Here is an 11,504-nt window from a genome sequence, read left to right on the forward strand (position 1 = left end):
CATAGCATATGATTGATGGAATTTGCAGCTGGACGGGGATATATAATAAATGTGATCTTATTAAGCCAGCGTTTATTTATTTAAACTATAAAGTATATTATCACAGAAAGAAAGTAAAAGAATAAGCTCTGTGGTGGATTCTAGTAGATTTTTAATTTTTTTTGTAAATTACATTTTATTGGAATTTTCAAAACAAATAAAGCAAACACACTGTAGATTGTATAATAAGTGAACAGATCAGACAATAAAATGAAATATTGTGGTAAATACAAGGACACAGGTCAACCTGCTGGGGTAAAAAGGTAACAGTTTGTCAGCAAGTCAATATATATTGGCTGGTTAGAGTAGTGGTAAGAAAGCTGCCTTCGAAGAAAAAAAAAAAACTTACATTATTCGCTGTACTCTGAATTGTTGCAAATTGAAAAAAATAAATTAAGCCAAATATGGAGTTCTTGGGAACAAATGATTTAAAAAAAGGCATGATGGGTAAATGTGGTTAACTCAGTGGCTGAACTACGGATGATACATCTGGTGTAGCTGCACCAAGGCCTGCAGACTGGGGCAGGGGCCCAAAGGGTGGCCCATGCATTTAGGGACACCTGATGGGTATTCCTCTTGTGCTGCAGGGGCCCGGTTAAAGGGTCCTGTAGCCTGCAAGGAAGTAAGTGTAGGGAGGGAGCCGCGGGAGGAGAGAGAGGAGGCAAAGGTGACAAGGGGGGAGAGCAAGGAGAGAGCTGTTCCAGTCAGCCCCATGCAGTCATCTGCCCCAGCCAGCAGCAGGAGTCCAGGCAAGCCACCCTCCTGCACATAAAAGGTATGGTAATAAGAAGGTGGTCAAAACATCTAAAAGTTTATGACATGTATGTGTATTTGTATTTGTATGTTTCAGTGTATGTGTCAGTGTGTGTATCTTTGTGTGTGTCAGTGTATCCATGTATGTGTCAATGTGTATATGTTTGTATCTGAGTGCGTGTGTATGTGTCAATGTCTACGTGTATCTGTATAAGTATATATGTATATATGTGGTAGTGGCTGTGTATGTGTGCATACATGCCAGCAATCAAATGCCAACACTACATGCAAACACAACCTTGCATTGAAACACCAATTCTGCACACAAATATAAACCTACATTTAAAAGCCAACAATACATGCAAACACAATACATGCAATCAAACGCAAACATTACCTACGAACACACCCATGTATTCAAATGCCACAGATATACACAAACAAGGCATTTACATGTAAACAAGGTCTTTTCAGAGAAAACGGCCGCTAAAGGTGCTTCCTGGGTCAGCTCTGCATGGAGACGTTGAACTTTCCCCATAGAGATGCATTGATTAAATGCACCTTTTTAAGGAGATGATTATTGGCCAGGGTGGCATTTAGCTCTGCTCCCTTAACTATACATTTAGCTCTGCTCCCTTAACTATACAACATCTCTGCTCCGGAATAAACCTCATATTTGTTAATCCAGTGGCAGAATTGAAGGAACACTATAGTGTGAGGAATACAAAGTGTCGCTGACACCACGTTGCCCCCATTAAATAGTATTAAAACTCACCTCTGCGCAGGTCTGTTGGCGCTGGGCCCACCGGAGATCTTCCTCCTTAGCTGAAATCATCAGAATTAACCATCTTAGCCAATCCAATGCTTTCCCACAGGAAAGCATTAGATTAGCTGAGATCATCAATTCTGATGCTCTCAGCCAAGGAGGAAGATCTCCGGTGGGCCCAGCGCCAACAGACCTGCGCAGAGGTGAGTTTTAATACTATTTAATGGGGGCGACGTGGTGAGTTTTTGGACCTACCTTCTGGCTGCATTATTCCCTAGTAGTGGGGACCTTTCAGGGTTTGGTGTCCCTTCCTGGGGAGGGTTGTGGCAGCATCTTTGGATCTGCCAGCATTGAGCTAATCACATTGTAAAAGCGGTGTCTGGAGATGTGAAGGCAGAGGGTTCGGTACTTTCTTAGAAGCAGGGCAGACAGAGGATTCAATACCTGTCTAGGAGAAAGAAAACAGGCAGAGGGCTTGACACCTGCTTACTAGGGACCTGCTCTAGTGGGTAGAGGGGCTCCTACCAGGTAGGCAGGCAACACCAATCAGTAGGGACCATACCTGCCTCCTGCTCCTGTAGGTAGAGAGCTCTGTGCCTACCAAAGTCCTGTTCACAATCTGCTACCTGTTCCTATCTACTGCCCCTTCATGAAGAGTCCCTTACTAAGACCAGGATATAGACCCCGGTCTCAGCAACGATCCAACCTGCATGATACACCTGGAGGAGAGGCTGCTCCAGAGGTCTGTATCGTCACAAACATCACTGTGATATTGTAAACTGTAAGTTGCCAAAGATTAATGCACATTTTCAAGAAAAAGGTATTAAAATGAACAGGCTTCCAGGATATAACAGACGTATTAGACCAAATGTGAAATAGCCTTGTCTACTCTGATAGGAATCATAGTTGTACTAAGCTAATTTCTTGAATAAATTGATATTGCAGGCACCAAAAGAATGCATAGGACTTTGTTTTATGATAACACATAAAAAATGCTAATTGTCTATTTCTCAATAGTCACACTCCTCTGTCTTCCAAGAGAAATTGGTAACCTACTATTATGTTCTGGCGGGCAACCTTGGGTCATGACATTCATGTGAATGTTACCTTAACCTTCATGGCAATGGTGTTCCCTGATGGTAGTGGCCTCTTTCATCAGGATAATGCACCTTTCCACATTGTATGTTCAGGAATGGTTTGAGGAACATGGCAAAGAGTTCAAGGTGTTACCTTGGTCTCTAACTTACCCAGATCTCAATCTGATTGAGCATCTGTGGGATGTGCTAGAACAACAAATCCAATTCACCCACAAGGATCTTGTGTTGTTGGGAGTGACATGTTGAGGGAAAATGGGACTGGACATTTTTTAATAGAAAGTGAGAAAGTGACATGGAATAGTAAGTGAGATAGCAAAATAAGCAGGGAAACGAGTGCAAACATGCTCACACAAAAACACCACATCATTTATACATACTGTCTTCTCTGGATTAAAACCAGCATTCCTACTGACTAAAATAAAAATATAACCCTGAATTAACACACTGTTAACAAGTTGCTCTGCCAGGGCTAAAAATTCCACCGGCCACTAGCCATTGACAAGTAGAAATTCACCACTGCTGAGTGTGCAATTGACCCTCTAGATTGACTGTGATGAGAAACTGTGTGGCCTTCTAGCAGCCTAGAGTTTAAACTTTTAGATCAGTATTATGCCATAGACCCACCCCTCATGAATTAAAAATAGAGATAAGTTTGATTTAAAGGAACACTATAGGGTCAGGAACACAAACCACCCAACTTAGCCCCCTTGGAAGGGGTTAAAACTCACCTTGAACCAGCACCTTGTGGGTTTGCTAGTGGTGACCCACCCCTGATCCGCCTCCTTAGTGACATCATCAGATTTTATGATTTTTTAACCGATCCAATGCTTTCCCTGGGATTGGCTGAAATCAGTCAGGAGGCGGGATGGGGCGGGGCCAAACACTGTTTTGGCCAATCAGCACCTCCTCATAGAGATGCATTGAATCAATGCATCTCTAAAAGGAAAATTCAGCGTCTCCATACATAGCATGGAGACGCTGAACAGCAGTCCTGCCCACTGTGCAGCACTGCCCCAAGAAGCACCTCCAGTGGCCATCTGAGGAGTGGTCACTGGAGGTGTCCCTAGGGGACAATGATTATACTCATTAGAACAACAACATTAAGCTGCAGTTGTTCTGGTGACTACAGTGTCCCTTGAAGTGTGGCTTGTATCTGAAGAACAGTGTGAAATGTCTGTGTTTGCCAAATTAACTGGAGATAATTAGGAAAATAATCTTTACATTTGTATTTTATTTGTCAACCGCTTGGTTTCATTTAAGAACTTACATTGCACGCAAGCTTGCACGCAAGCTTGCACGCACACACACACACACACACGGTATTTATTTTGCGTATTTGTTTTCATTTTCTTTAATTACCATGATTACCATGTGGTAATTGAGCAATGATAATACCGATAAATGCCATAACATAATTATTTGTCATTTTTTAATACAGCACTAGATTTTGGCAATTTATAGGTTAAATATTTCTCCAGCAAGGAGCATAAGATTGACGGTTCCATTTTATTTCTGATTTATTTAGAAGCAGAAAGGAAATACATTTTCTTCAATTATTAATCAGCGAGGTGTGAGGAACGAATGGGAAAATTAAATTACCTCCTGACCTTTAGAGATTTTGGTTTATGTCTGGTCGTGTTGAGAATTGCCCTCCCACCCCGTGAAATCAAGCATTTATATCACATACTGATATTCTCTATCAGACAGCACACACCCACACGCGTATACACACAAACACACTGTACATGAATATTTACACAGTCCCCCCCCACTTTGTAAAATAAACAGTCTGAGAAAGGAATACTAGTCAAGCAGCCTTTAATGAAAAGATAATTTTTAATTAACGAAGGAAATATTAACAGGTCTATTCACTGACGTCAGAAATCAAGGTCATTTTAAACTTAAGGCCAAAGTAGCCGATGGGGAAGTCCTGCTTACTCCAGTTCAACTATTTTGGCCTTAAATTTGAAATTCACTTTGAATTCTCATTTTAGTGAATAACCCTGAAGGAATTATCAAAAACTATTAAGGAGCTCTTAAAGCTGCTCTTAAAGCTGCAACTTCCATTTTAATGCATAATAATATGAATAATAATAGTTAAAAACCAACAACATTTTGAATGCTCTGATTTTGTAAATCCCCAGTGAAGCGTAAGCAGTGTCTCCAGGAACCAAGGCAAGGCTGGGAGATGTCAAGCAATGCTGGTCCCTCACTAGGTGCTGAAGTTTGCCATTGGTCCAGCAATATCTGCCTGTTTAAAGTGGCATATATTGCTGTACAATCTGATTTAGTAGAACCCTCAATGAAGACATTTGATCAGTAACCACATATCTGAAGTATTTTAAATGGTGCTCTTTCCGGTGGATTTATTAATAATAATAATAATAATAATAATAAATTATTAAACACACACACATTCCAGATAATTTAATAGCAGTGTTCCCATAGATGCATATGGGGGAATCTGCTATTCAGTTACTACACTTAAGCTTATCTCTTGAAATAAAATTCATTCCAAAGATTAAAGACACTATTACTGCTACTAGCAGCAGTTGCACAAGTGGGCCAAATGCATACCCCACTGCATGTCAAATGGACAAAGAGGGACACTTTAATTTTAGGGGTGTGAGTGGGGGTGTGGCCAATGGCGAGGTTGCTCTGAGAAATTGTACTTGACTAACTAATAACAATTTATATAACTAAAGTGTCATTCTATATCAAGAACAATGTGTCTTATTTACACAGACTGGTTTCTGAACACATTTATTGTAGTTTAAAGACACATTACTGTGCGTAATATTGCCGTGGAGCTCTGTTATACACTGAGACACCAACAATATGGAGCTCTTAGAGAAGAGGGACATTAGGTTAGAAAAGAGGGACAGAGGGAATTGGACCTAAATTAGGGACTGTCCTTTCTACATAGGGACATTTGGGAGGTATACAAATTATATATATATATGATGAAACGGTTTTAGCATTATTTCAGCAATAATCTATGGGAGGCTACAGATATGGAAAAGCCCAAAAAACGTAATTGTGATCACACAAGGAATAGCAGGTACGGGTGGTTAAGGGAAACAGTGAGTATGCTGACTATGCCGGATATTCCTTCCAGTAATTTAGAAGAGATTGATGGGAAGTCTTCCTGGACCATTGCCTTGCTGTTAGTTGAGTTACTATTAGCAACATTAAAATCTATCTATATCAATTAACTTTATGAAAACAAATACTGTCCCTCACCTTACCCTTAATTGTCTCAAAGTGTCATGTGTTGTTTTTAATCAAGTACTGTAAAAGGGTTTTTTTGGGAACCATAGTAATTGTGCAATTAAGTCAATTTCATTTGGACAAAGTTTGTGGTTCGTACAGCGGCATTAAAAATTATATATGACTGTCTAAGTATTCCAGGTTTCACTTTTCTGGAATTTGGGTGGTATGTGACATTTCCAACCGAATGGTTGATTTTATGTGGATAAATGGTTAATAGGAAAATCACTTGCGTGTAAGCAAACTGAAAATGAATCAGAACTGTAAATATCTAGGGAGAGCCAGAGGTGACGGGGCAAATACTTAATTTAAATCGTGCACACACTGTACTATTTTGTGTGCACAATTTAGCAGATCGTGCCCATGAGATAGTTAATGCGTGCACACGCCTTAAATATTTCTTAGCCACGCTATAGATAACATGAGAGGCAGGCCCGGACTGGCCATCGGGCATACCGGGCAAATGCCCGGTGGGCCGCCCCCGCTGTGTCTCTCCATCATCAAAGATCTCCCTCACCGGCCCAGAGACACTGAGATGCGGCCGCCAGCAGGAGAGGGAGGGATGGAGGCAGGAGAGAACACCGGCGGAGCTCTAGCCAGCAGCTCCGCCGGGTCCTCTCGCGAGGTCTGAGCGTTGCCGCGGTTACCGCGGCAACGCTCAGATCTCGCGAGAGTGAACTCTAGCCTCCAGGCTAGAGTTCACTCTCACCACTAGGACCACCAGGGAAAGAAGCTGCAGTAAGGATCCCCCCTCCCAAGCCTGTTGTAAGAAGGGAGGGGGGATATTAAGCAATCTGCCCCACCAGGACCACCAGGACCACCAGGGATCAGGCACCCCCCCATGGAAACCCGGTGTTCTGTCAGATTACTATACTTCCCACCCCCTAAAGGTAAGAAGTAGGGGGGGGGAGAGGGTAATTAATATAACTTTTTTTTTTATTATTAATAAAAAAAATATAAAAATTTAAATACAAAATACACTCACACTAACAGCCCCCCCAGACACACACAGCCCCCCCCCCCCAGACACACACACAGCACTCCCAGACACACACACAGCACTCCCAGACACACACACAGCACTCCCAGACACACACACAGCACCCCCAGACACACACAGCACCCCCAGACACACACACCGCACCCCCAGACACACACAGCACCCAGAAATACACAGCACCCAGAAACACACAGCACCCAGACACACACAGCACTCCCAGACACACACCACACCCCCAGACACACACCGCACCCCCAGACACACACAGCACCCAGAAACACACAGCACCCAGAAACACACAGCCCCCAGAAACACACAGCACCCAGACACACACAGCACTCCCAGACACACACCGCACCTCCAGACACACACAGCACCCAGAAACACACAGCACCCAGACACACACAGCACTCCCAGACACACACAGCACTCCCAGACACACACAGCACTCCCAGACACACACAGCACCCCCAGACACACACAGCACCCCCAGACACACACAGCACTCCCAGACACACACAGCGCACCCCCAGACACACACAGCACTCAGACACACAGCAAACAGCACCTTCAGACACACACAGCACCCTCACTCACACACAGCACCCTCAGACAGACAGCATCCTCGCAGCACACTCCCACACATATACAGCACACACACACATATATATATATATATTTTTATATATATAATATATATATATATATATATATATTTATATAATATATAAAATAACCCTCAGTGAGTTAACGAAGAAAATTAGAAACCTAGAATGTGACGGCAGAAAAAAACACCCTCACACACTGCTCCTCTCTTACATACATACACACACACACTGCGCCCCTCACACATACAATACGTCCAAATATAAATATATACACATATATATATACACACACACACACACACACACACACACACTACAGCACCCCTCACACTGCACCACTACATACATTACGCTCCAGATAAACGCTAGATCCCTTACCCTATATGCACTCTTAATCCTCTACACACACACACACACACACACAATCTCCTATACACACACTACATTCCTTGTCAGCAAACACATACAACATTCTCTAAACACACCCTCTCTACAACCCCTACACACACTACGTCACCTATACACACACACTACAGCCTGTATGCACACACTCACTACATCCCCTATAACACTATGCCCCCTAGCCACACATACTACACCACAAACACAAATGAAATTGACCTATTTACACAATACCACACCACACTCTACACACACGCAATCCCTCAAGCAGGCTCCAAACATATGCACCATGCACTTTATTGGCCCTTTTGTCCTCTGGTATCCCACTTGTGGAGAAACCAGAGACAATTTAAAAGCAAACACAGCGCAAGCATGTTTTAAATTAAATTTGCTTGCGCTGCGCAGAACAAATTCAGGGCCTTTTTCTAATGCCAGAGCTCTTCAGCGGGCTCTGCGCATTGAACTAACATGCTCACTTTGAGAGGGGGCGTGCTTGTCATTAGTGATGACAAAACACACCCTCTCTGGCCCTGCCCCCTTCTTAGGGGGCCGTTCTGATTGAAAAATGCCCAGGCCTAATTTTTTTCCCAGTCCGGCCCTGATGAGAGGACAACAGGGCTGGTGCTTTGTTAACTACCTATCCAAGTTCTCCCTGCTGCCTCGGCCTGCTCCAGTGCCTGGCTGGGCACCAAAATTGTGGCGGAGATAGACAGACCCTCTAAATGTTGGAGGCCAGTCTAGGACCAGGGATGGCCAAGGAAGCAGGGAGAGTGGGAGGTGCTTATTGAAGCTCCATCCCTGCTACCCGCGGTATACTTAGCCTGTGTGCACAATTTCAAAGATTGAGCCCACTAGCACTAGCTAGTTTGTAGGCGTAAACTACTAAATCATGTGAACGAGATGGTACAGCTTGCCCTCAATTATTATTATTTTATTTTATTTTTTTAACCTCTGGAGCTGCGTAATTGTCTAATGGTGAAATAAAAAAGGACGAAAAAGTTTGTAGTGGAGCAAGCTTGGAAAAAATAAAAGGTTTAGGGCTATGTGGGATAAATATTAAAGCATATAGACCAAAGAAATATTACAAAATATGACAAAAGGGAGATATTATATATATACACAGAGAGAGAGAGTGGCAGAACACACACACACATATATATATATATATTTTTTTTTTTTCATTTAGCCTTTTATTAATTTTTTAAATCTAATCCTACCCCCCTTCATACTATTCTAACCCAATTCACCCTTTTCACTTCCCCCCCAAGCTGCTCTGCAGAAGCACAACCTGTACCAGCAAACTTATCAAGGCAAAACAGCTAAAATCGATATTTATTGAACAGTCTTCAAGCAACAGTGAGTTTTGCGAACTTCAGGCAAAAGCAGAACCACCAAGATTTGCGAACGAACCCCTTTTCATCCACAGACGAAAACAGTGCACGCAGACAAACATGGAGCAGGGACCCACATAAATAATGGCACACACGCAAACACATGCGAGCGAAGAATCAATAATTTCTGCCCAACTAAACTGATTAACAATATTCTTTGTGTATTAATTATTAAGGGATTGTTTTACCTGATTCTCTCTGCATAGAATATTCCATTCACTTAAATCTACTTATGGCTTGCAATTCAATAAAATTAGATCATTCTGTAACAACAGCTGCTCTTTTATCAGACCTACTCTCTCTTTTATTTTCTGTTCAATCTTATAGCGAAGAAGCCACTCTAACTAAATCCAGCACTGTTTGAGCCTGTCCTGATAACCTGCATTCAGCATGTCACAATACGTTATATAAAAACTCACAAATTCTCTATCCTGCCTCGATAATTTGCAGTCGAGAAATCAATGTGCATTATATAAAACACTGTCTAAAACGGTGATAATAATCAACAATCAGGATATATCCATGTATTGGAGAGATAACAAACACTCTGTAAGCTGTCTTGAGGATTTTTAGGTGAAAGAGCGCCTAATGTTGCAAAAAACTCAACAGTGTGTAAGTCTGCCTGTATGATTAACAGCTATGAAGTCATCTTAAATTATATATAAAAATATACTGTCTTGGTGCACACTGTTGACAAAATTATTGGTTCAGGAAGCCTCACCCAGAATCAGATTTAAACAGCAGGCATTTATCTTGTGTTTAATCCCTTGTAACTAGCTTCTTAACATTTTTTTTGGTCAGTGATGGGTTATTGACTGAATGAGCAAAGCCATGTGGTGGGGGTGATGATGGCTCCAAAATTAGACTTTCACAAGAGATTCGGAAAGCCAGACAAATATATAATTATTCTTTTTTCGTTTAAAGCTTTATTATTGTAAATAAAAATAAATAGGACTCTACGATTTAGAAGAATAAACTGAAAGAAAAATAATTTAAATAACCGAGAGGGCAAAAAAACTGCAGACGAATGAGACCGAAGATGTTTTATCACGAATGCTGTTATGTACACAAAGTTCTAGTTGTAAATAAGGGGACAATACCAGGAGGTTTTAATAACGCGCCACAATACCGTGTAGGACTGTATAAAAAAATAATAATTATAAAATATAAAAAATATGTTAAAAAATATAAAAAAAAAATAATATATAAATTTGGCATATACGAACAAAAGGTTAGTAGGGCAGTGATCAGGTGAGCAAGTGTAGAATGATTAGATTATGCAAACATATTAGAAGGGAATAAGGTTTGCATCTTGTGCAGTCAGTGGTTGGGTGACAAAGGTGCATTGCTATGAGATGAGCTATGTTTCTTGAAAGGTGTTGGGTTTTAGGGATTCACTGAAGCAATGGAGACAAGTCTAATACGAGAAAGGGGGTTGCATAATATGGGTCATTGGGTTTAATAATCTTAAAGGTGAGATTCTAGGGCAAAAGAGTAAACAGAAACAAGTCCTTGTCACAGTGGACGCGCAAGCGGATGTGTTGATTGGGTACAGTTAGGGAGTGTTTGTATTTGAGCACAAGGACTTTAAAACGAACTCTAAAAGCTAATGGAAGTCATTGAGGACTGGTAAAGGCATGGGGTGTGAAAAGGGCAAAATTAGGAAAGATAACCCTGGCAGTAGCATTCATTAGGGATTGTTTTATTATTTTAACCCTGGTTGATATGACGGGACAAATTAAAGATTTAAAGATATTTAAAAAGCATTTTGGGAAAAAGTGAAATACATTTGCTTATCGAGAGAGAGTTAAACAGCAGTATCAAATATAAGAGAAAAGAATATCAGATAAAATAGTTTGTCTGCTATCTCTCGGCTGTTCTGGAACACTTCGTGCTTTTACGAAACTTAGTTGCAGTTTTTGCTATTGAAATAGAAATGGTTGGACATAGTACCAGACTTGGCGGATGGGTATACGTAACGTCACAACGTGAGGTTTGCAGGTTGGTAAAAGCCAACTGAATATTATTTTGTCAGATATTTACCTAAGGAGCAAGTAATTATTGTGTGTTGTATTCCAGTGTGCTTTCCAAGTGAAGCTTTCATAAACGCTGTATACCACTAATTTCACCAAATAAACAAAAAGGAAGGTGGCAGCTCAGTTTTGCCTTCAGTGTATG

The sequence above is a fragment of the Pelobates fuscus genome, chromosome 5, assembly GCF_036172605.1.
Source record: "Pelobates fuscus isolate aPelFus1 chromosome 5, aPelFus1.pri, whole genome shotgun sequence".
Taxonomy (NCBI): domain Eukaryota; kingdom Metazoa; phylum Chordata; class Amphibia; order Anura; family Pelobatidae; genus Pelobates; species Pelobates fuscus.